The 25,697-nt window shown below is 37.8% G+C and overlaps 1 protein-coding gene and 1 pseudogene across 10 annotated transcripts in view; both read right to left on the bottom strand.

Annotated features, from left to right (window-relative positions):
* Positions 1-25,697, bottom strand: part of ZNF638 (zinc finger protein 638) — a 136,785-nt gene that overhangs the window by 88,962 nt on the left and 22,126 nt on the right. The window lies entirely within an intron of this gene.
* Positions 1,157-1,559, bottom strand: LOC140600648 (ATP synthase F(0) complex subunit C3, mitochondrial pseudogene; annotated as a pseudogene).

The following is a 25,697-nucleotide window of genomic DNA, read 5'->3' as shown; positions in this document are numbered from 1 at the left end:
CCCAGGGCGCGATCCTGGAGACCCGGGATCGAATCCCATATCGGGCTCCTGGTGCATGGAGCCTGCTTCTCCCTCTGCCTATGTCTCTGCCTCTCTCTCTCTCTGTGACTATCAAAAATAAATAAAAATTTAAAAAAAATAAAAATAAAAATAAAACACTGCCATCCCAGAGTAATTTGTGTGCATCCAAGACTGCAGTCTTTAAGGAGCAAGAACAGAGGCTGCACAATGAAGGGGCAATACACTTCACTAAAATAATTCAGGTAAATTACTAAATAAATAAATAAGCAAACAACAACAAAAACAAGTCCCAGAAGAAAGGGATAATCAAGATCTAGATTTGCAGGATCCCTGGGTGGCGCAGCGGTTTGGCGCCTGCCTTTGGCCCAGGGCGCGATCCTGGCTCCTGATGCATGGAGCCTGCTTCTCCCTCTGCCTGTGTCTCTGCCTCTCTCTCTCTCTCTCTCTCTGTGTGACTATCATAAATAAATAAAAGTTTAAAAAAAAGATCTAGATTTGCTACAATATACAACCTAAAATGTCCAGTTTTCAACAACAAAAAAAATACAAGACAAAGAAATAAGAATGCGTGACTCATACACAAGAAAAAAAAGATAGACAACAGAAACTGCCTGTGAGAAGGTCCAGATATTGGATTTAACATAATAATATGTTTTATAATAATTATTAGAAATATATTGGGAGAACTAAAAGGAACTATGCTAAAAGATATAAGTAAATGTATGACATGTTGCAACAAATAGAGAATGTCAATAAAAATAGAGGAATAATTTTTTCAAAGAACCACATGGACATTATGGAAGTAAAAAGTACAATAACTGAAATGACAAGTTCATTAGAAGGATTCAACAGTTGATTTGAACTGGCAGAAAAAAGAATCAGCTAAAACAGGGACTAATATGGGTCTTTCATAAAAACAAAGGGCTGTAATGCAATCTTAAGAAAGTGGGGATACGCTTCACTTTATATCATTTTGGCTTAATAAATATTTCATAGGACTGTTCTACTTTCAGATAATGGGAGGAAACTTGTACATTCCCATGACTCCAACACTATATGTTTTGAAGTCACAGTAAAATCAAAGAATTACATTCATAATTAATATGAATGACAACATTTCAAGAAGTAATTTCTGTTACATGGAAAACAAAATTAAGAAAGCAACCATCAAACAAAAGCATCAGACAAGGCAAGTCCAAGGATAGCATATGAGAACAGCTGATGATCCTGTGAGGGATTTCTGGCCTAACCAATGAGAAGTCTGCCAAAGACTAGTTCAATACCAGCACCAGAAACTACCATTCCTGTTGTTGAAGCACCTGCACCAATAAGATTGGTAGCAGTATAAATGTCTCTGCTGATTGCACTGGTCTGAAATTCCCACTGGATTAGCTAAATCACACCATTCTGTGTCCCATTAATTACTATAGAGCCCTCTTCTATCAAGATGACACTGATGTGGCAATGGGTCTAGATGCAATTCTGGATCCAGTTTGCATCAGAGCAGGGATGCAGGAACCCTTGGCACAGATAAACATCTTATACTCTTTGGGTGCAGCACAGCAAGGAGACTTGGGCAACAAGCAACATAAGGTCCTCTCCCACTTCCTCTCTTCTGGGAAGGTAGTGGGCTGTGACTACAACAGAGATCAAAGGGGTGGGTTCTCTTTCATTTTTGAAGGATAGTTCTACCAGACATATAATTCTTGGTTGATGCTTTTTTTTTTTTCCTGTAGCACTTTAAATATGTCATTCCATTGTCTTCTGGATAACATGATTTCCAGAGAGAAATTGGTTGTCACTGTTACTGGGGCTCTCTTGTAAAAGGTAAGTCCCTTCTTCCTTGCTATAATAATTTGACTATATTGTGGCTGCATGTGGATCTCTTTGAATTTATCCTGCTTGGATAAGCTTAACTTTGAGTTCACTGAACTTTGTGGATGTGTAGTTTCATGTATTTCACCAAATTGGAAAGTCTTTGTATATTATTTCCTTGGAAAATCTTTCTTCCCTGTATTCTCTCTCCTCTCCCTCTGGGACTCCCATTATACATATGTTGGTATGTGTGATGATGTCCCACATATCTTTTAGGCTTTGTTCATTTTTCTTCATTCTTTTTTCTTTGTGCTCCTCAGACTGGATAATCTCCATTAACTATTTTCTCTTTTAAATATTTAATTTATTTATTTGAGAAACAGAGAGCACAAGAAGGGGGAGCAGCAGAGGGAGAAGGAGAAACAGGCTCCTTCCTGAGCAAGGAGTCCAAAGTGAGGCTCAACCCCAGGACCCTGGGTTCATGACGTGAGCCAAAGGCAGACACTTAACTGACTGAGCCACTCAGGTGCCCCTCAATTAACTATGTTCAAGTGTGTTGATTCTTTCTTCTCCTTGCTCAAATCTGCTATTACACACCTTGTTTTAGTTTCTTCCTAATCACCCCACTAGTGAGAGTGGGACTCTCACTCTAGGATTATTGGCATGGGTGAACACACAACACCCAGCACAAATGATAGGAGATTGCTAGCATTTTGTTGTCACATATACTTATAATCTGGGGGAAGAGGACATCACACATCACAGAGGGCCTTGTGAGAGTCATACTCATAAACAGAGTGAACAATGACATATGGGAAGTAGGCTTTGTAATTTCAGTAGGGTGGGTGGATACCTGGCTCCTGCAGTAAGTTGTGATTATCTTGTCTGAATACTTTCAGGGACTTGCAGGGAATGGAAACCTGTTACTTAGGAATAATCAGGAACTGCACTTGGTCTCCATGATAAGAAAGTTTGTTTAGGGGCACCTGGGTTGTTTAGCAGGTTGGGCATCCAGGTCACAGTCCAAGAGTCCTGGGATCAAGCCCCACATTGGGCTCCCTGCTCAGTGGTGAGCCTGCTTCTCCCTCTCCCCCTGCTCATGGTCTCTGTCACTATTTCTCTCTCAAATAAATAAATAAAATCTTTAAAAAATATTTTTAAAAAGGTTGTTTGGCTAGGGGTATGGGGTTTCTCTTAAGAGTGATGAAAATGTTTCTTCTTTTTTTTTTTTTGAAAATGTTTCTAATATTAATTATGGTGATGGCTGTGTAGAATTCTATGAATATACTAAAAGCCACCAAATGGTACACTTTCAATGGATGAACTGTATGTTATGTGAATTATATCTCAATAAAGCTTTTATATTAATGGTTACTTTCATAACTTATGAGAGCTTATTTTAAAGCTACACATAAAAAAAAAAAAAAAAAAGAGTAGCAGTCTCCAGCTCAGCTTCTGGGAAGCCAGCTCTCAAAGAGCAATAGAATATGAACTTTTCATCACTCATGACCCAAAAGCAGCACTGCTAACTTTACCATCGACTTATTCCATCTGAAATAAGCTATTGTTGTCCCCTACTTAAATAAGTCTATCATACAGATGACTCTGTACCTCTAGGATGCTGCTTCACTGCTCATCTTGGCTTCTGCTTCTCTTCTTTCTGAGAATCTCAAATTCAGATTTGTTTAGGTCCCCTGTCACCTTTTTGGCAGAGTTCTCATACTAGTCCATTCATAAGTCACAGGTCTGGCTAATATAATGTACCTTATAGCTAAGGCACTTAGTCTTAATTTAATAGCTGTGGCAAATGCAGTAAAGCAATATGATACATTGCTAGTGGGAATCCAAAATGGTACAGCCATTCTAGAAAATGGTTTGGCACTTTTTTTCTAAACAAGCATTTTCTATATAACCCTACAATCCCACTTCTGAGAATCTACCCTAGAGTAACAAAAACTGATATTGGCACAAAAACCCAAACACAGATGTTCATAGCAGGTTTATTTGTAATAACCCCAAATTGGAAACAACCAAATGTTCTTCAAAGGGTAAATGGATAAACAAATTTCGGTACATCCATACAATGAACACTACTCAGCAATAAAAAAGGAACACATTACTGAAACATACTATAACTTGGATGAAACTCAAAACATCCTGGTGAAAGAATCTAGTCTCAAGAGGTTACATTCTATGTAATTCCATGTATATAGCATTCTCAAAACCACAAAACTGTAGTGATGGTGAGTAGATCAGCAGTTGTCAGGAGTTATCATTGAAGGGAAAGTGTGACTATAAAGGGTTAACACAAGGGAGTGTTTGGGAATGATAAAACTGTTCTTTATTCTGATTATGGTGGTGGTTATACAAATCTACACATGAATTAAAATACAAAGAACTGTACACCAAAAGAAAAAGAATAACATTTTCTGTATGATAAAGTAAAACATAAAAACTAACAAGCTTAGGATATTTGTATGGAGTGAACATTTGTGTCCCCCCATCCCCATTCATAATCTGAAATCCTAACTCCTAATGCAATGGTATTAGAAGGTGGGGCTTCTGGGAGATGATTAGGTCATGAGTCTGAGCCCTCATAAATGGGATTCATACTCTTATAAAGGAGACTCCAGAGTGCTCTCTCACTCTTTCAGTCACGTGAGGACACAGCAAGAAGATGGCAGTCTGCAACCCAGAAGAAGGATCTCACCAGACCTGGTCATGCTGGTACCCTGATCTTGAACTTCCAGGTTCCAGAACTATGAGAAATAAATGTTTGTTGTTTATAAGCCACTCATTTTATGATATTCTCTCTCTCTCTTTTTAAAAAAGATTTATTTATTTATTTGAGAGAGAGAGAGAGAGGCAGGAGGAGGGGCAGAGGGACAGGGAGAGAGAGAATCCCTAGCAGACAACTAGCCAGAGGTGGGGCTTGATCCCATCACTCTGAAATCATGACTGGAGCAGAGGACAAGAGTCTGACGCTGAACCAACTGAGCTACCCAGACATCCCTATGATATTCTCTTATAGCAGTCCAAACTAAGACAGATATCAACAAGCAAGTTATAGAAGAAAAGTGCAAATAGCCAAACTTATTAGTAATCAAAGGAATACAAACTAAAACAGTAAGAAGAGGAGTGCCTGTTGCGTGTGGAGATTACTTATAAATAAAATCTTGGGGCACCTGGATGGCTCAGTTGGTTCAGCACCACACTCAGCAAGGAGTCTGCTTCTCTCTCTCTCTCCTTTTGCCCCTCCTTACCACTCGTTTTCTCTCTCTCAAATAAACAAACAGGGGCAGCCCCAGTGGCGCAGCGGTTTAGCGCTGCCTGCAACCCAGGGCATGATCCTGGAGACCCTGGATCGAGTCCCACATCAGGCTCTCTGTATGATGCCTGCTTCTCCCTCTGCCTGTGTCTCTGCCTCTCTCTCTCTGTCTCTATGAATAAATAAATAAAATCTTTAAAAAAAAAAACAAATCAAATAAACAAACAAATTTTTTAAATTAACAAAAATAAAATAAAAATAAAATCTTTAAAAAAAACAGTAAGAAATTGTTCACTTATCAGATTGGCAAAAACAAAAAAGACTGATGTCTAGTGGGTGAGGATGTGTGGAATTTAGCAGCTGGTGAATATGTAAATGGTAGAGCCTTTGTTAGAGGGTGTCTGGCTTTTTTTTTTTTTTTAAGATTTTATTTATTTATTCATGAGAGACACACACACACAGAGGCAGAGACATAGGCAGAGGGAGAAGCAGGCTCCATGCAGGGAGCCCGATGCGGGATTTGATCCTGGGACTTCAGACCATGCCCTGGGCCGAAGGCAGGTGCTAAACCACTGAGCCACCCAGGGATCCCCATCTTAGAGGGCATTTTGATGGCATCTTTAAAAATATGTGCATATCCTTTAAAGCAGATAGCATATTTATAATTTACTTCTCATAGTACCTGGTAGAGAGGGAATTGATTAGTGTGTAAAAATTGAAATTATTTCCTGGAAGAAATGAAAGTTTGAGCTGAACCTTCAAGGATGGCTAGGGTTTGAATCTGTGAAGAGGAAAAATAAAGAATGTCCTAGGAAAAAGAAAAGCTGAGAAACAGTGACTCAAGAGGTAGAATGAATATGTTAAATTGGCATCAGCCAGGCTTCAGTGCAAAAGCGGAGTAGGGAAATGAAGAGAAAGACATGGAAATTTTTTCACAAAGTGAGGTCCATCTCACCTTTGGGGGCTCAAATTAGATGGCACCTCCCCTAAGAAACCTCCCCTACACCCAGAATTAACTGCTTGTTCTATTGCCCTTCCATAGCTCCTGAGGGAAACCTCACTATTTTCACTGGTTCTCAAACTTCATCCTGCATCAGAATCACCTAATGGGTTTATTCAAACACAGATTGCTGGCTCCACCCCTCAAGGTTTCTGATTCAATAAGTGTGGGGGCCACAATTTGAAAGCTACTACACTAGCCAAATTGGCTTCCTTTGAATCGCTAAAATATGATTACATTGAACAGCTGCTATTTTTGCCTTCCCAGCATTTATCCTCCCTTTGTTTCAGTAAGGGAACCCTTCTCCAAAGGGGAACTACTTCATAGTAGTTTAGGTGTGGCTGATCTGCCTCCCCTGACCAAACTAGGCACAGGACCCAGACCTGCCTAGAGTATTCTCTTCCCATGGTCATGGTAATTGATTCAGGAACGAGACTACAGCCAGTCAGAATCTTCTCTGGGGTTTTTCTGCAGACTTATCAGAGAAGATGCTCTCCTTCTGCTCAGGTTGCTAAACTGATAAGACAGATGTAACTCTAAGGCTTCTGGTGGCCCTCATGACTCTCAAGTGAAGAAAATCTGTTAAAGAGAAAAGAAGGGGGGATCCCTGGGTGGCTCAGTGGTTTAGCACCTGCTTTCGGCCCAGGCTGTGATCCTGGAGTCCCAGGATCGAGTCCCACATCAGGCTCCATGAGTCCCAGGATCGAGTCCCACATCAGGCTACCTGCATGGAGCCTGCTTCTCCGTCTGCCTGTGTCTCTGCCTCTCTCTCTGTCTCTGTGTCTCTCATGAATAAATAAATTAAAAATCTTAAAAAAAAAAAAAAAAAAGAGAGAGAAAAGAAGGATGTGGATGATGTCACTTGAGCCCTTTTATCTGATAACACCCAAAGCCAGGAGCTAGTTAAACTCCTGTAAATTGGAACACTGACTTTGTGCCTATCAAACCTAACGCTTTAGTGGCTTTTGAAATATTTTATGTATGAGCACATGACCTAAATTGACCCAATCAGATTAAGGAAAAAGATTTATTTCATTTTAGTGGACAATCCCTCCCTGCTTCTACTCCAAGACATCATCAAGAAACTATCTTCTACTTATTGGCAGCTCCCTTGCCACCACAGGAATCCAGTCTTAAGGATGGAGCCAATGTTGAGAATAGCAGGATAAAGAGAGAAATAAACGAGGGTCTTTATTGACATAAGCAAGCCACTGCTGATCTTTACCACTTAGCACCCCTACCACTGGACTTTTGGTTATGTAAAATAACAACAAATTTACTTGCTTGAGCCGGTGTTTTTGTATTAGAGTCAAACACTATCCTAAGCCATATAACTGGCTACTTCTGACATTGAATTCTTGCAAGAAAGAACAAGCTTCAGTCAAAATGGTGCATCTGAAAACAAATAAAAAATACCCTAGCCTTAGAACCTTGCAAAGAGATATTTTTATTGCCCACGGACAGTGATCTCAAAACGGATGTGGGTCAAATAATTACTAATCTTAGTGGGTTACAAAGCTAAAAATTCTGCCTCAAGCTAATGTAAAGAAGGAGACACAATGGGAGATCTGATCTGGATCCAGGAAGACCCAAAGAATTGGGACAGCCAGAGGGCCAATGTCCCTCTTGCCTCCTCCTGCCTCACCCCAACCAATTTTAGGTTGGACAGAGGTGAATACCACCTGGCTCATCATAATGAGCCAGTCTGAAATGCACACTGGCGACAAGGGGAAGATAAGCAGAACCTCCCCACCTCAGAAATGCCCCAAGACAGAGACCAAGTCTGAAACAGCTAAAATTGAATTAAGGAGCTTAACAGACAAATAGGTCTATTCTGAAGGCACAGAAATGAGTATTCACATTCAATATTGATGGGAACAGTCTTTCTGGAAGGTGATTTAGCTTAATAGAAACTTTTTTTAAAAAAAAATGTTTCTACTCTAGGGATGCCTGGGTGGCTAAGCTGTTGAGCATCTATCTGCCTTCTGCTCAGGGTGTGATTCCAGGATTCCGGATCAAGTCCTGCATGGGCTCCTTGAAGGGAGTCTGCTTCTCCCTCTGCCTAGTCTCTGCCTCTCTCTCTCTCTCTGTCTCTCATGAATAAATAAATAAAATATATATTAAAAAAGTTTCTACTCTGGATATAGTAATTCTATCTAGGTATCCATCCTAAAGAAATAAAGACAACTACAGATATAGTCATGTGGTATTTAAAATGGCCACCACTGAGGGCGCCTGGGTGGCTCAGTCAGTTAAGCATCTGCCTTGGGCTCAGGTCATGATTTCCAGGTCCTGGGATGGAGTCCCACGATTGAGCCTCATATGGGGCTTTCTGCTTGGGGGGAGTCTGCTTTTCCCTCTCCCGCTATGCTTTCTCCCTCTCTCTCAAGTAAATAAATAAAAAATAAATACTAAAAAACCACTGAAAACAACTTGAATGTCCCCAAATTGCCCAAGTTATGTCTTTCATTTCACAAATATTTATTAAGTGTCTTTTGTAAGTGCCAGCCATTCATTGTGATTAAATATGGCCTGTTCTCAACACTTGGCCTTGACCATCTGCTAAGCACTGGGGATACAAGAGCACACATCAAGTTAAGGGCAAAAATGCAGAGTGTTCAGAAACCGTAGAGGCCACTTTTAGGCAAAGAGGCTGGAGCGATGTAATGCAAAAAGGACACAAAGGGCTACAGGGACCACTTGACTGGATGCAGACAGGCCCAAGAGGTGGGGTGACCCACCTCAAAATATCCATAGGCCCTCACTGACCAACCAGGCACAGTTCCCAATAAAGGGAAGATTCCATTCACTGACCATGCCACCAGCTTTTGCTCGATTGTCGCCCCACATTTGGGGGTCCCCATGATACTCCATTTAGGCACCACAGAAATTTTATACCAATTTAACACTGCAGTTTTATGTCTTAAATATAATAACAACATGTGGCTTATATTCTGTATATCTTTGGGTTTTTATTTCCTTTTTCTCCCCAGTAACTTATTTTTATTATATTTCACAAAATATTGGTCTGTGACAAATTGAAAAGTTTTAAAAATTGGTCCTTCACTGCAGATACTTTGAGAAGCATTGGCATAGAGAATTTATAAGATGGGGGTCTGGTTGGGTGTAGGAAACCAGTTGGTTTGGCCAAGAGTTATAGCACAGACTAAGATGTCGGCAATGAAGATAGTAAGAAATGGAAAGACTTAACATGTTTAGGAGGAGAAATTGATATAATTTGTTAATACAGTAGATATGAAGGAGAGATGAGGGATGTGTCGACAGTGCTTGCTAAGTTGATCACTTACTCAGCGGGACAGATGATCTTGCCATTCCCTTAGCTAGGAAATGCTGGAAGACTACCAGGTTTGGGGGATAAGGGGGATTCATGAGTTCTGTCTAGCTTGGATACATAATTTGGAGTGTCTTTGACACAAGTAGAAATGCTAAATAGACAATGAAATACCTATGCTAGGTCTCAAAAGAGGCTTGTGAGATGTAAATTTAGAAGTCATTGGCAGGTATCTAATAATTGAAGCTATGAGTCATTGATTAGATTACCTGGGGAGAAAATACTGAGCAAGAAGATGGTCAAGGCCAAGTGTTGAGAACAGGCAATATTCAATCACAATGAAGAAAAGGATGTGCTTGCAGAAATAACTGAGGACAAACCACACAATCGCTTTGTATCCATAAATAGAATATCACTCAACAATTTAGTTTTTTATATTGTAATAAATATTAACTGAAAAAGTTTAAAGTATCTCTCATATGTTCCCATTTTTAAACAGAAAAATATACATATAGGCAATCGCATATCCAAAAGTAGATGCCATCAAGAGGCTGGTACTAACAGTGAGACATATTGAGAGAGTTTTTTTTCCTGCTCATTTTTATTTCTACTTTTATTTTTATACAATGATGACAGTTTTTTCCTTGTGCCAAAGCAAACTTTTAAAAAGTTATGTGCAGGGATCCCTGGGTGGCGCAGCGGTTTGGCGCCTGCCTTTGGCTCAAGGCGCGATCCTGGAGATCCAGGATCGAATCCCACGTCGGGCTCCCGGTGCATGGAGCCTGCTTCTCCCTCTGCCTGTGTCTCTGCCTCTCTCTGTGACTATCATAAATAATAAATAAACCAACATTAAAAAAAATAATAATAAAATAAAATAAATAAAATAAAAAGTTATGTGCACATGAAGATATAGTCCTCAGGTTTAAAATTTTACCTGAAACTTAGGATGTATATTGATTTTTTTCTTTTGCTTATAAATACTTTCATTTTATAAAGCCATAGATCATTCTGTAAAGTGGTATTTTTCCCCCCACACTTATAAAAAAGATGTTGACAATTCTTAGGGAAAAAAAAGGTGAAAATGTTTCTTATTAAGTCAGGGTTACACAAACATGATATTAAGAACACTCATGTTGGGATCCCTGGGTGGCGCAGCGGTTTGGTGCCTGACTTTGGCCCAGGGCGCGATCCTGGAGACCCGGGATCGAATCCCATGTTGGGCTCCCGGTGCATGGAGCCTGCTTCTCCCTCTGTCTATGTCTCTGCCTCTCTCTCTCTGTGACTATCATAAATAAATAAAAATTAAAAAAAAAAAAAAGCGCATCTTTAAAAAAAAAAAAAAAAAGAACACTCATGTTTTAAGTAAAGATTGCCAAAGGCACTTAAGGATTCTTTGAAAGTATAGTCCTTGGGCATACTGGATTTATATTTTTTTTCTGGCCTGGCATCCCTGGCACCTATCACAACTATATACTAGCACCAAGAAATGATTTACAATAAATAAATAAATAAATAAATAAATAAATAAATAAATAAATAAAATCACAAAATCAGAAAGTGTCAAAAATATTATTAAAGAAATTTTAGGGCAGCCCTGGTGGCTCAGCAGTTTAGCACCGCCTTCGTCTCAGGGTGTGATCTTGGAGACCCGGGATTGAGTCCTACGTCAGGCTCCCTGCATGGAGCCTGCTTCTCCCTCTGCCTGTGTCTCTGCCTCTCTCTCTCTCTCTCTCTCTCTCTCTGTGTGTGTGTGTGTCTCATGAATAAATAAATAAAATCTTAAAAAAAAAAAAGAAATTGTAAAGTACTTTTAAAGTACTAAAGTAAATGTATCTAGGAAAATATTTATAACATATTACAAAGGATGAGTTCCCCTATCTAGGCCCCATAAGTTAATAAGGAAAAAGAACTCAGTAGTAAGATAGGCAAAGGATATGACAAAGAAAGAAGTACAAAGTACTATTAACTATGCAGTGATGTTCAACTTAACTCATAAGAAAATGTAAATTGAAACTACACAGATATACTATATCTCCTCTATCAGATTAGCATAGATCAAAAAGTATGACTATGTAGGTTAGAGTGTGGGTGATCAGCATATTCCTATGTGGAATGTAAATTGTTATGATCTCTATAGAAGGCAATTTGGAAAATTTCTGTCACATTTACAAAAGCACATGCTCTTTGAAACAGCAATTCCACTACTGGGGATTTATCCTGCAGATGTACTCATAATTATACAAACATACCAGATTATTCACTGAACACTATTTGTAATTACAAAATATTGGAGCATCCTAAATATCCACCAAGAAGGAATTAAATAAATTATGGTACACCCAACCAATAAAAATACTACCAAATTGTAAAACTGAGCAAGGAATCTGTATAATGATCAGAGATGATCACTGAGCTATATTTAGTGAAAACAAATAAGAGGTAGAATGCTGTACAGTGGGTAGCTAGAACATATCTTCTACCTTTTAAATTGGAACCATGTGAATACATTGCCTATTCAAAATACTTTTTTAAAAGAATGTAATTGGGGGAAAAAAAAAAGAAAGTTCTCTCAAATTTAAAGCTAACAGGGGGATCCCTGGGTGGCGCAGCGGTTTGGCGCCTGCCTTTGGCCCAGGGCGCCATCCTGGAGACCCGGGATCGAATCCCACATCGGGCTCCCGGTGCATGGAGCCTGCTTCTCCCTCTGCCTATGTCTCTGCCTCTCTCTCTCTCTCTCTCTCTGTGTGACTATCATAAACAAGTAAAAATTTAAAAAAAAAAAAGCTAACAGGAAGAGAGAGAGAAAAATTAAATAAATAAATAAGGCGTTAATGTTAGGAAAAAGATAAAGATGCCCATGGCATTAGTTTCCTAGGGCTGGGATAAAAACCACAAATTGGGTGGCTTTAAAACAACAGAAATTTCTTCTCACATTTTGGGAGGCTAGAAGTCCAAAAGCAAGGTGTTAGCAGGGTTGGTTCCTTCTAAAAGCCTGGAGAGAGAAAATGACATGTCTCTCTCCCGGGTGGTTGCTGACAATCCTTGGCATTTCTTGGTTTGTAGATGCATCCCTACAGTCTTCTCCTCTACCTTCACATCACCGCCTTTTTGTGTCTGTGTGTGTCCTTTCCTGCCTCTTATCAGAAGACCTTCATTCGATTTAGGGCCCACCCTAATGCAAGTCTAATCTCATCTCATTCCTTAGTTTTGGCTACAAAGACCCAATTTCCAAATAAGGTCACATTCTAAGGTTACCAATGGACATGAATTTTGAGGGACACTACTCAACCTGCTATACTCATTACTCCTGCTTTTTCTTGGCATTACACTGGAGGTCCCAACTAATGAGCTAAGACCAACAAAAATGGTATAAAGATTAAAAAGAAATGGAACCATCACTCTTTGAAGATGATATGACTATGTACACAGAAAACTCCAAGGAATCTGCAGATAAATAACTAGAAATGAAAAACTTAACAGGGGTGCCTGGTTGGCTCAGTCAGTAGGGCAAGTAACTCTTGATCTCAGGGTTGTGAGTTTGAGCCTCATGTTTTAATTACTTAATTAAAAAAATAAGATAGTTTAACAGACTAACAGTATAAGTTCAAATTACAAAATCAATTGCATATCTACACATCAACAAAAAAAGTCAGAAAATGTGATTTTAAAAATAACTTTATGGTAGTGATAAAAATTAAGGTATTAAGAGTAAAACAAAATGATGTGCAAGATTCCGTGTGGACACAATAATAAAACTTCTTTGAAAGATATTAAAGAACACCTAAAAAAATGTGAGCTATGTACTACGTTTATAGATAGCAACATTCAAAACCATATATATAGCAATTCTCCCCTAAAGACATGTATAAATTCAACTGAATTTCAATCAAAACCTCAATTGCACATTCTTTGCAATCTGATAAGCTAATCCTAAAATCCATATGGAAGAATGAAGAGCCAAGAATAGTTAAGATTATCCTATGTAAGAAGAATAAGGGGAGAATTGCCCCACCAGATATCAAAAGGCATTAAAAGTTAATAATATGTAAAAGAAAAAAAAAAGTGTGGCATTATGCAGAAATAAACAAAAAACTAATAGAACAAAGACAGCTCAGAAAAAGACTTAAGCATTTATAGAAACTATAGAAATATAGACAAAGGGAGGCCTAGGTGGTTCAGTGGTTGAGAATCTGCCTTTGGCTTAGGTCATGATCCTGGGGTCTTGGGATCGAGTCGCACATAGGGCTCCCTGGGGGAACCTGCTTCTCCCTCTGCCTATGTCTCTGCCTCTCTGTGTCTCTCATGAATAAAAAAATAAAAATAAAAAAAAAAACTTTAGGAATATAAATAGAAATATATATATATCAAGGTAATATATATATTTAGTGAAAACAAAAATGTAATTTGAAACAGCAATTCCACTACTATAGAAAAGATTATATATATATATATATATACACACACACACACATCAGCAGGGGAAAGGATGACTTTCCAAACGGAAAAAACAAATGGACTCCCACCTCACAACATACCCCAAACTCTGTTCCAGTACATTAGATACTTGAAAGTAAAAGCAAAGCTTTAAGATGTTTACAAAAAAAAATAGGTAAATGCACTCCGGATAGGAAAGAATTCCTTATACAACAGTCAAACAATACAAACCATAGGGGGATATATTAATGAACTTCATTATAAGTAATGAAGTTACTTTATAATGACTAAAACTTTATGAAAAGATATCAATATTTTTTAAAAAGTTAAAAATTAAATCACAAAGTGGAAGAATATTTATGGTACAAGTAATTAACAAAGGCATTGGGATTACAATCAGGATTTATAAAGAGCTCCTGAAAATCAAAGAAATGTTCAATGACCCAATAGAAAAATGAGCAGAAGATATGGTGAGGCATTTCACAAATGGGGAAGTATAAATAACCAATAGAAACCTGATCAATTTATTAATAATTAAGCAAATGAAATCTCACTGAGATTCATTCTGTTCAGTCAACGAATATTTATTCAAGTCTAGAGCACATTTGTTACCTTCTAAGCTCTAGGGATGCAACAGTGAATGATACATACAAAATCTCTGTCCTTGTGGAGTTACCTTCCTGTGGGGAAAGGCAGTGGTAATAAATGCTCTGGAGAAAAATGAAACAGTGAAGGGGGATAAAGAGTGGGAGAGAGGAATATCAAGTTTTAAAAGGGATGGAAGTGGGGGTGCCTGGCTAGCTCAATTGGTAGAGCATGTGACTTGATCTCAGGATTTTAAGTTGGAATCCCATGAAGGATATAGAGATAACTTAAAAAATTATAAACAAACAAACAAATAAGGCCTTCCTAATGGGCTAGGAAGGCCTTACAATTCAGAAAAGGCCTGAAGGAGGTAAAAGAGCCAACCACGCAGATATCAAGGGAAAGAACATGCTAAGCTGTCTAAGGATTTTGTGCAAAGGTCCTGAGTAACACTAAGGAAGCCAGAGTTGCTGGAGTAGAGATCATTTTGTACACACCAGGCAAAACCTCAAAAGCTAAATGTTGATGGTGATATGGAGTAGCATTAGCTCTTGTACACTGCTGATAGGAAGGCACATAAATAATAATCATCTTGGAAAACTGTGTGTAGCTTTCTAGCACTACCTTCATAGGTACACAGCTTAGAAAAGCTCTTGAACAACTTCCTTGTATCAGGAAGTAGGCACATAATATAGCACCACTGATTTTTTCACAGCAAAATTAAATGTCTTCTTGATTTTAATACCATTTTCCATCAACAGAAAAAAGGCAAAATAAATGGTATATTCACATAATAGAATACACAGCAGTTAAAATGAATAAACTCTGGTTAAACATATCGACACAGATGAATGTCAAGAATAAAATGTTGATTGAAAAAAGCAAGTTGCAGAATATCTATAATGTGACTCTGTTCATGCCAAGTTTTCAAACATACACATCGAAGCAATATATTGTTTGTGAATATGTCCGTAAATAAGAAAATATTTTTAATTTAAGAGATTAAGAAGTGAAAAAGTCATAATGGGGGAAATTTGGGGAAGGCATGGAATCAGTAAGAGTATATGAACATCAAAAACGTTGTGAATCTTCTATTTTTTTAGACTGAGTGATAAGTATATGTCACTAATTTTATATTTATTATTTTATCATACAAATATAGGAGGTTCTAGGTGGATTAGTCCTTAGGTGTCCAACTCTTGATCTCAGCTCAGGTCATGATCTCAGGGTTGGAGTTCAAGCCCCACTTTGAGCTTCACACTGAGCATGGAGACTACTTAAAAAAAACAAAAAAAACAAAAAAAAAAACCATATACAAAACCTTTCGGATACTTGAAGTATTTTACCTAAAAAGTTTTGTTTTCTGAAGAGTGCATGTACCAGTGTCAAATTTTCTTGGCAGATAGATAGTTTTAATATGACCCTGAAATGGTTAAATAAAGCATGGCATTCTTTAAAAAAAAAAAAAAGCTTCTGGATTATTCTTATTTTTTTTAAGCTTCTGGATTATTGAAAAGGTCTTTCTCCTATTCAGAGAGCAAATATCTAAAAAAAATCTATCCTGCTTGAATCGGTTTTTTTTTTTTTTTTTTCTTTTTCCTCTTGTTTCACTTTCTGGGAATATTACAACCCAACATCCTTTAATAAAAATCTGCCATATAAATACACAGAATCCTTGTCATCTTCTTCTTTTCAGTGATTAATCTAAGGGTGGGAAATGGGAAAATATGACAGAAAAAAAGTTTATGAAGTACTATTTATTTTTAATAAATACTATTTATTTATTTACAAATATGCTATTTATTTTAATAGTATAAATACTATTTATTTAGCACCTAAATTTGATTTGGACTTCTTTTTTTTTTAAGATTTTATTTAGGGACGCCTGGGTGGCTCCCAGGGTCCTGGGACTGAGTTCCACATCAAGCTCCCTGCATGGAGCCTGCTTCTCCCTCTGCCTATGTCTCTGCCTCTCTCTCTGTGTCTCTCATGAATAAATAAATAAAATCTTAAAAAAAATAAAATAAAATAAAATAAAATAAAACACTGTAATCATAATTAAAAGGCCAGTACAAACCGGAATACAGTATTTATAACAAGTGGCAAAGGGAATAAAAATGTTTATATACAAAGATTACATAAATGATTTAAAATGAATAGTGTAGTATAAAAATGGGTAAAAGGTGAGGATCTCTGGGTGGCTCAGCGGTTTGGCGCCTGCCTTCGGCTGAGGGCATGATCTTGGAGTCCCGGGATCGAGTCCCACATCGGGCTCCCTGCATGGAGCCTGCTTGTCCCTCTGCCTGTGTCTCTGCCTCTCTCTCTCTGTCTCTCATGAATAAATAAATAAAAATAAAAATGGGTAAAAAGCATAAAACTCACCAAAAAAGGAAGACAGAGTTGTATTAAAATATACCCCCCCAAAAAAATAAAATATACTCAAGATTTGTTTAATCAAGTATGATAAGACATGAAGACACAGACATGACTGTCAGGAAGGCAAAAGTTTATAATCATAGGGCCTTTTTTTTTTTTTTAAGATTTTATTTATTCATGAGAGACAGAAGAGAGGCAGAGACACAGGCAGAGGGAGAAGCTCCTCCCCACAAGGAGCCTGATGCAGGACTTGATCCCAGAACCTTGGGATCATGCCCTGAGCTGAAGGCAGAAGGTCAACCACTGAACCACCCAGGCATCCTTGTACACTTTTTTTTAACAAGAGAAAATTCTCAAACAGTTTACTCATGTGCTTAACAAATTAAAACAAAGTAATTCTGTAAATTAATAGAAAAAAATTGAAACTTTAATTACATTAAAAAATTAACATTTTTGTCTGCTAGGCATTGTTCTGAGAGCTTGTATATACATCAATTCATCTAATCCTGAGAATAATTCAATAAAGTGGACAATGTTATTTTCCTCAATCCATGGAAAAAGTAATTAAGGCCCAGAGTTAAGAGTTAAGTAATTTGCTGAATGTCACATAGTTAATAACTGGTGGCTCTACATGAACTCAAGCAGTAGGGCTCTGTAACCCATACCCTTAATCACTACATTATTTTGCTTTTCTCATATTATAATGTCTTGGTAGAAGCAGACAGAAGGACAGAGGTCAGAAAAAAGAAAAAACAAAGAAGGCAGAAAGCTAAGGCAATATTGATATCTGTTAAATATCTGACATACCGACTGAGAACTCCTTAACTCACCTACCAATATTGCTCTTTTTTTCTTTTTTCAGCTTTATTATTTTTTTAACTTCTTTTCTTTTCAAATTTTTATTTAAATTCTAGTTAGAGGGTCCCCTGGGTGGCTCAGTCAGTTAAGCATTTGCCTTGGGTTCAGGTCATGATCCCGGGGTCCTGGAATGGAGCCCCCATATCTGGCTTCTTGCTCAGTGGGGAGCCTGCTTCTCCCTCTCCCTCTGCCTGCTGCTCCCCTTACTTGTGCTCTCTCTCTCTCTCTCTCTGTCTAATAAATAAATAAAATCTTTAAAAAAATAAATTTTAGTTAGAGTTTTATTTTTATTGCAAATAAAATTGTAAGATATGTATACATCATGATGATTTGATATACATATAAATTGTGAAAGGATTTCTTCCATTTGGTTACCTGTCACTATATATGTATTTTGTTTTTTAGATTAACACAACAGAGGTTTATTTTTTGCTTATGCTGCTTGACCAGTGCAGTTTGGTAAATCGGTTCTGTCCCAAGTAGTTATACAGTGTCACTACTGGAGTCCATATTCCTGTGATATTGACACTAATATGTAGCTTTATATATATATATATGTGATGGCTGTATTAATTAATTATATATACACACTAGATACACACACATATACACACTTTTCTTTGAAATATACATTTTTTTGATGAGAACATTTAAGTTCTACTCTCAGAAAATTTTAATTATACAATAATACAGTGTTATCAACTCTAGTCACCATGTTTTACATTAGATCCTCGGATCTTATCTTATAAGCAAATGTTGCAAAAACTTGCCAGAGAAAGTATTTCGGTCATATAAATTTTGAAATATAGACATTCTTAAATTTTCTTGTCCTTGTTTTTATCAAGGGACATCTGATCTAAAACTGCCTCTCCTAAATCTACCTTTAAAAAAAAAAAAGAAAAAAAGGGCATTTTAGAGCTCTTTTGCCATCTTGTGGTCTCTTGCAGTATTGCTACTGAAAACCTAACACCTCAGAGCTGGGCTCCAGAAAAAATGTCAATGCCAGTCTTAGGGCGGATATTTTGCCTGCTTTTGATCATTTTGGTCACCCTCTGTGGGATCCTAAATTTATCTACATCTTTTTAAAAGTATGGTAACCAACCTGGGCACAATTCAGTCTATCTATGAAGCCCCAAACCAAAGCTGGCTATGCTCAAAATCTTTCTGAGGAAAGTTGTCCCAGCAAGCCCCTGCTGGAGGGGGTAGTCTGTGTGACTTTTTACCGTTATAACAGTCGCAAGACAGTTTTTCATGCTGAATTCATTCTGCGTCTCCTTTGTCTGCTCCAGTAACACACTGCATCAGATCAGAATTCTTAAATTAGTCAGTATACTATTTCCTCCTCTGGTCTGGTCTACTCCCTCAAGGATATTTCCCTTTCCCCTTTTCTGGAAGGGAGGAGGAAAAGGCTGGCACCAAGGCAATACAGCAAGTGCCAGGGGAACACTTCAGGGTGAGGCTCACAGGACAAGATTGATGAGTCCCATAGGCACATGGCCATTTCCTGCAGCAATCTGGTGTTGGGAACTGAGAGCCTAATTTAAACCTCCAATGAAACTTAAGTGCCCCAACCCTACCTGCTTTTCTGCCTTGCTTATGGTTAAACTAATCTTTGAAAAGTCCTTAAATTCTTTAATCAAATACAGCATACACACTTCTGTATGACCAACCTAAAGACATCTAATTCCTCAATCTGCTTTCTTATGACCTTATATTATTTCTTCTTTTTTCCCTCTTATGTTCCCAACTTGAGACAGCATGATGTCAGCATCTGCCCCACTCACTTCTGTTTGGAGATCTGTAGGTCTGGTTCTTTGCTTGATCCAATAATTCAGGAACTACTGGCATTTCATGGTTGAGGGCCAAATATATTAAAAATCCTGCAATGTGTATGAGATCCTCTTAAAACAAATACCCCTACATAATAGTTAAGAAGGCCACTACTGTTCACTGGTCTGGCCTCCTATATTATGCATTATTTTTCTTTATAAATGGTCAATAAACCCCTTAAAATTATTTGGACTCTATTTCCACAGACTGTTACAGGATGGAGTACATATGTCTATGTATGCTCACAAAGTGGGAAAAATGGCCATGGCAGTTCCCTGTGCCTGTTTAAAAAATCCATATTTCTCTGCTTTTTATCTATATGCATTAATTGATTTTGAGTAGGTGAATATGTGATGAAATCCCACTGTATTTATTCCTCTACCCATTTTTACTTTTATTTATTTTATTTTATTATTTTCTTTAGAGAGTGCAGGGCGGGGGCGGGGGTAGATAGAGAGGGAGAGAATCTTAATCTTAAGAGATCATGAGCTGAACCGAAATCAAGAGTTGAACGTTTCACTAACTGACTGGGCCACCCAGGCACCCTCCCCCCACCCATTTTTAAATATGCTGTTTTGCACCTTGTTTTTGACTTAATAATTCTTTAAGATTATTTTATATTCGTACAAAGAGTTCTACTTCATTCTTTTTAATGACTGCAGAATACTTTATTTTATGGAGATAACTTAGAATTTAATTAACCAGTCTTTGTGGAAGGATTTACGCCAACAGTATCATAATGAAAGGTATATTTTGGAAAGGTCATTCTGGCTGATAATTGCCAGGTATCATTCACTGCAGAGAAAGGCTTGAAGATTTGGAATAGTTGAGGTGAGAATACCAGTAAGAAGATACTACCACAGTATTCCTAGTGAGGAGTAATCTCTTTTTATTGTTGCTCTGTAATAATTCCTCAGCAGGGCTAAGTCTGGGAAAGAGGGAGGGAGGGAGGAAGGAAAAAAGCTAGGTTTACTTTGCATTTCTCTACTAAAGACACTAAGCACCTTTTAGTTTTTTTTTTAAGATTTATTTATTTATTTATTTATTTATTTATTTATTTATGACAGACATAGAGAGAGAGAGAGGCAGAGACACAGGAGGAGGGAGAAGCAGGCTCCATGCCGGGAGCCCGAGGCGGGACTCGATCCCAGGACTCCAGGATTGCGCCCTGGGCCAAAGGCAGGCGCTAAACCGCTGAGCCACCCAGGGATCCCCCTATCTCTTTCTTTAAAAAGTAATGATATCTGATTGTCTCAGAACCATTTACTGAAAAAATTATTCATTTTTCCTCTTCTCTTTAGAGTCAACTTTGTCATGTATCAAGTGTCCAGATATATAGGATTCTGCTTCTGGGCTCTCTACCCAATTTTGTTGATTAATTTTTCTTATCTTTCCATTAATATTTCACTTTCATAATAACTGCAGCTTTATGTAAGTCTTGACAGCCAACACAGCTAGTCCTTCCTCTACTGAAGATTGGACTACTTTTTGCCCGTTGCATTTCCATGTACATTTTCTTGTTTTGTTTTTTTGTGTTTATTTTTTTAAGATTTACTTATTTATTTATTTATTTATTTATTTATTTATTTATTTATTTATTTATTTATTTTAGAGAGAGAGGATGTGCGTGCATGAAAGAGAGCAGGAGGAGGTACAGAGGAAGAGAGAGAGGGAATCCTCAAACTGACTCTCTGCTGACAGCAGAGCTCAATGTGGGGCTCAATCCCTGGACCCTGAGATCATGACCTGAGCAGAAATCAACTGCTGGCCACTTAACCAACTGAGCCATCCAGGCACCCCTCCATGTACATTTTAGAATCAGCTTGTCAAGTTCTCAAAAAAAAAAAAAAACTTATTGAGCTTTGGGTTGGGATTGTACTGACTTAATAGATCAGTTAGATAAGAAGTGAAATCTTTATAATACTGAGACTTCCAATCCATAAACATGGTATATCCTTCCACTTAATCAGAAGTTATTTAATTTTAGGGTGCCTGGCTGGCTCAGTAGGTAGAGAATGCAACTCTTAATCTCAGGGTTCTGAGTTCAAGCCCCACATTGAGCATGAAGCCTACTTAAATTTTTTTTTAAAGCTCTTTAATTTCTTGGGCAACCCCGGTGGCCCAGCGGTTTAGTGCCACCTTCCACCCAGGGCATGATCCTGGAGACCCGGGATTGAGTCCCACATCAGGCTCCCTGCATGGAGCCTGCTTCTCCCTCTGCCTGTGTCTCTGTTTCTCTCTCTCTCTCTCTCTCTCTCTCTCTCTCTGTGTGTGTCTCATGAATAAATAAATAAAATCTTTTTTTAAAAAGTTCTTTAATTTCTCACAATATTTTATGGCTTTTTGCATTCATATGGTACATGTACATTATGTTAGATGTATTTAATGTTTCTGATACTTTTTTTAAGGAGACAGAAGTTTATTGAATACACTGCAATGGAGCATTAGGCAGGACAGCAGAGGAGAGGATGCCTGCTATTCCTGATGGTTTTGAAAATACTAGATATTTTTATAAAGATTTATCTATTAATTCATGAGAGACCCAGAGAGAGAGAGAGAGAGGCAGAGACATAGGCAGAGGGAAAATCTCCCCTCGCAGGGAGCCCGATATGGGACTCGATCCTGGATCCTCGGATCACACCCTGAGCCAAAGGCAGACGCTCAACCCCTGAGCAATCCAGGTGTCCCGAAAATACTATATTTTTAAAAAATTTGTTGGTTGTTGCAAAATATAAAAGTAATTGATTTTTGTATACTGGCCTTGAATCCAGCAACCTTGCTGAACTTACTTAGTAATTCCCTAGATGCTTTAGTATTTTCTATATACACATCATATACACAATCATTACCATAGGTAAAAAACAGTTTTATTTCTTCCTTCCCGATCCTTTAGTACAGTTTAACTTTTTTTTTCTTGTTTACAATACAAGCTAGGATCACAAGCACAATGCTAAACACATAAGTGATAGTGGACATTACTGTTTTATTCCCAATCTCAAAAGGAAATCTTTCATCTTTCACTGTTAAGTATGATGCTTGTTGCAGGGGTTTGTTTTGTATGCTTGTAGGGGAGTAATATTCTATTGTACATATGTATCATATTTTGCTCATCCCTTCATCTGTTGATTAATACTTGGGTCGCTTCCATGTTTTAGCTACTGTGAACAATGATACTATGAATGTGGGTTTACAAATAACTCTTCAAGACCTTGCTTTCAATTCAACTGGGCATATATCAGAAGTAGAATTGTTTAATCATACGGTAATTTAAATTTAAAAAAATGACCATACTGTTTTCCACAGTTGCCATACCATTTTACATTCTCACCAACTTTACACAAGGGTTCCAATTTCCCCATATTCTAATCATTATTTGTTGGTCTCTCATTTTTTTAATTGTAGCCATTCTAATGGGTGTAGAGTCTTAATGCATTTTGGGTTTTTTGTTTTGTTTTGTTTTAAATATTTTAATTATTTATGAGAGATGGAGAGAGAGGCAGAGACACAGGCAGAGAGAGAAGCAAGCTCCATGCAAGGAGCCCGATGTGGGACTCGATCCCGGAACTCCGGGATCACATCCTGAGCCAAGGCAGATGCTCAACCGCTGAGCCACCCAGGCGTCCCTCTTAATGCATTTCGACTTATATTTCCCTGATTAGTGATGTTGAGTATCTTTTCATGTATTTATTGGCCATCCACATAGCTTCTTTCAAGAAATGTCTAGGGATGCACAAAATTTTTTAATCTTCACGAAATCTGATTTGTCTATTTTTCTCTTGTTATCTGTGCCTCTGGTGCCATATCCTAGAAATCCCTGCCAAATCTGATGTCTTAAAGCTTTGTCATATATGTTTTCTTTTGAAGTCTTATTGCTTTAGGTCTTACATTTAGGTCTTTGATCCATTTTGAATTAATTTTTGTATATAGTGTTAGGTAAGGGCCCAATTCATCCTTTTGCATTGTGGATATCCAGTTTTCCCGGATCCATTTGTTGAAGAGACTGTCCTTGCCCCATTGAATGATCTTGGCACCCTGTCAAAGATCATTTGACCACATATGTGAAGGTTTATTTGTAGGATCTCTATCATATTCCATTGGTCTATATGTTTGTGTTTATCCAATTCCACACTGTTTTGATTACTGTAGTTTTGCAGTGAATTTTGAAATCAGGAAGTGTGAATCCTCCAGCTTCTTTTTCTTCTTTTTTTAAAATTCTTTTGGCTCTTTGGGATCGCTTAAGATTTCATATGAATTTTATTTTATTTTATTTTATTTTTTAAATTTATTTATTCACGAGAAACACAATAGAGCGAGAGGCAGAGACACAGGCAGAGGGAGAAGCAGGCTTCATGCAGGGAACGCAACGCGGAACTCGATCCTGGGTCCCCAGGATCACACCCTGGGCTGAAGGTGGTGTTAAACTGCTGAGCCACCTGGGTGCCCTCATATGAATTTTAGTATGAATTTTTCTATTTCTGCAAAAAATATCATTGGCATTTTCATAGGGTTTGCACTGATGTGTAGATCATTTTGGGTAGCATGGCATTTTAACAATATGAAGCCTTCTAATCTGTGAATATGAAAAATATATTTACTTATTTGTGTCTTCTTTAATTTCTTTCAGTAATGTTTTGTAGTTTTCATTATACAAGTCTTTCACTTCCTTGGTTAATTCCTAAGTATTTTATTGGTTTTGATGCAATTGTAAGTGGAACTATTTTTAATTTCTTTTTCAGATCGTTTGTTGTTTATATATATAAATCAGTTGATTTTTGTGTGTTGATCTTGTGTCCTTCTACTTTCTTGAATTTATTTATAGAATAAATCTGTTGTTTTTATTTTTTTTTAATTATTTATTTGAGAGAGAGAGAGAGCATGAGTCTGGGGAGGGGCAGAGGTAGAGAATCTTTCAAGCAGACTCCTCACTGAAGCAGGAGCCCCATGAAGGGTTCCATCCCATGACCCATGAGACCATGACCTGAGCTGAAATGTGGGACACTCAACCGACTGCACCACCCAGGTACCTCTAGAAAAAATTTAACTTAAACTTTTCATAATTGTATATTCATATGTAATTGTAAGAAAGTTTTCCTAATGGTAACATCTTATAAAACTAGTACAATATTACAACCAGAATATTGACATTGATACAACCTAGATACAAAGCATTTCCATCACTACAGGGATCCCTCCTATTATACTTTTTTAAAAGATTTTTTTGTAAAGATTTTATTTATTTATTTATTTATTTATTTATTTATTTATTTATTTAACAGAGAGAGGGAACACAAGTAGGCAGAGCAGCAGGTAGAGGGAGAGGGAGAAGCAGGGAGCCCAATGCAGGGCCTGATCCCAGGATCCTGGGATCGTAACCTGAGCCAAAGACAGACACGCAACCGACTGAGCTACCCAGGTGCCCCAAGATTTTATTTATTTATTTGAGAGAGAGAGAGAGAGCAGAGGGAAGGGCAGAGGGACAAGCTGACTCCCCACTGAGCAGGGAGCTTGACATGGGGCTTGAATCCAGGACCCCAAGATTATGACGTGAGCCAAAGGCAGACACTTAACCTACTGAGCCATCCAGGTGCCCCTTTCCTATTATACTTTTATAACCACATCCATTTCTGTCTTGTACACACCTCCTTCCATAACCTGGGGCAACCACTAATTTATTCAACATTTCTATATTTTGTCAGTTCAAGAATGTTATATAAATGGAATCAGATGGTATTTTATCTTTTAGGATTGGCTTTTTTCATCTAGCATGTGTCTGGAGATCCATCTAGATTGTTACATGTACCAATAATTCACTTTTTTATTGCTGAATAGTGTTCCATAGTATGAATGTATCACAGTTTAGCATGTTTTTTTGTTTTGTTTTTTAAAGATTTTATTTATTTATTCATGACAGACACAGAGAGAGGCAGAGACACAGGCAGAGGGAGGAGAAGCAGGCTCCACGGAGGGAGTCTACATCCAACATGGGACTTGAATTCATGACCCTGAGATTAAGAGTCTTATGCTCTACCAACTGAGCCAGCCAGGTGGCCCTGAACATTCTACAGTTTGTTTTATTTATTTATTTTAAATATTTTATTTATTTATTTTTTCATGAGAGACACAGAGAGAAAGAGAGAGAGAGAGAGAGAGAAAAGAGGGACAGAGATCTAAGCAGAGGGAGAAGCAGGCTCCATGCAAGGAGTCTGATGTGAGACTCA

This window comes from Canis lupus, chromosome 12 (assembly GCF_048164855.1).
Source record: "Canis lupus baileyi chromosome 12, mCanLup2.hap1, whole genome shotgun sequence".
NCBI lineage: Eukaryota > Metazoa > Chordata > Mammalia > Carnivora > Canidae > Canis > Canis lupus.
The sequence above is the reverse complement of the archived record's forward strand: the minus strand, read 5'-3'. Positions and strand labels throughout refer to the sequence as shown.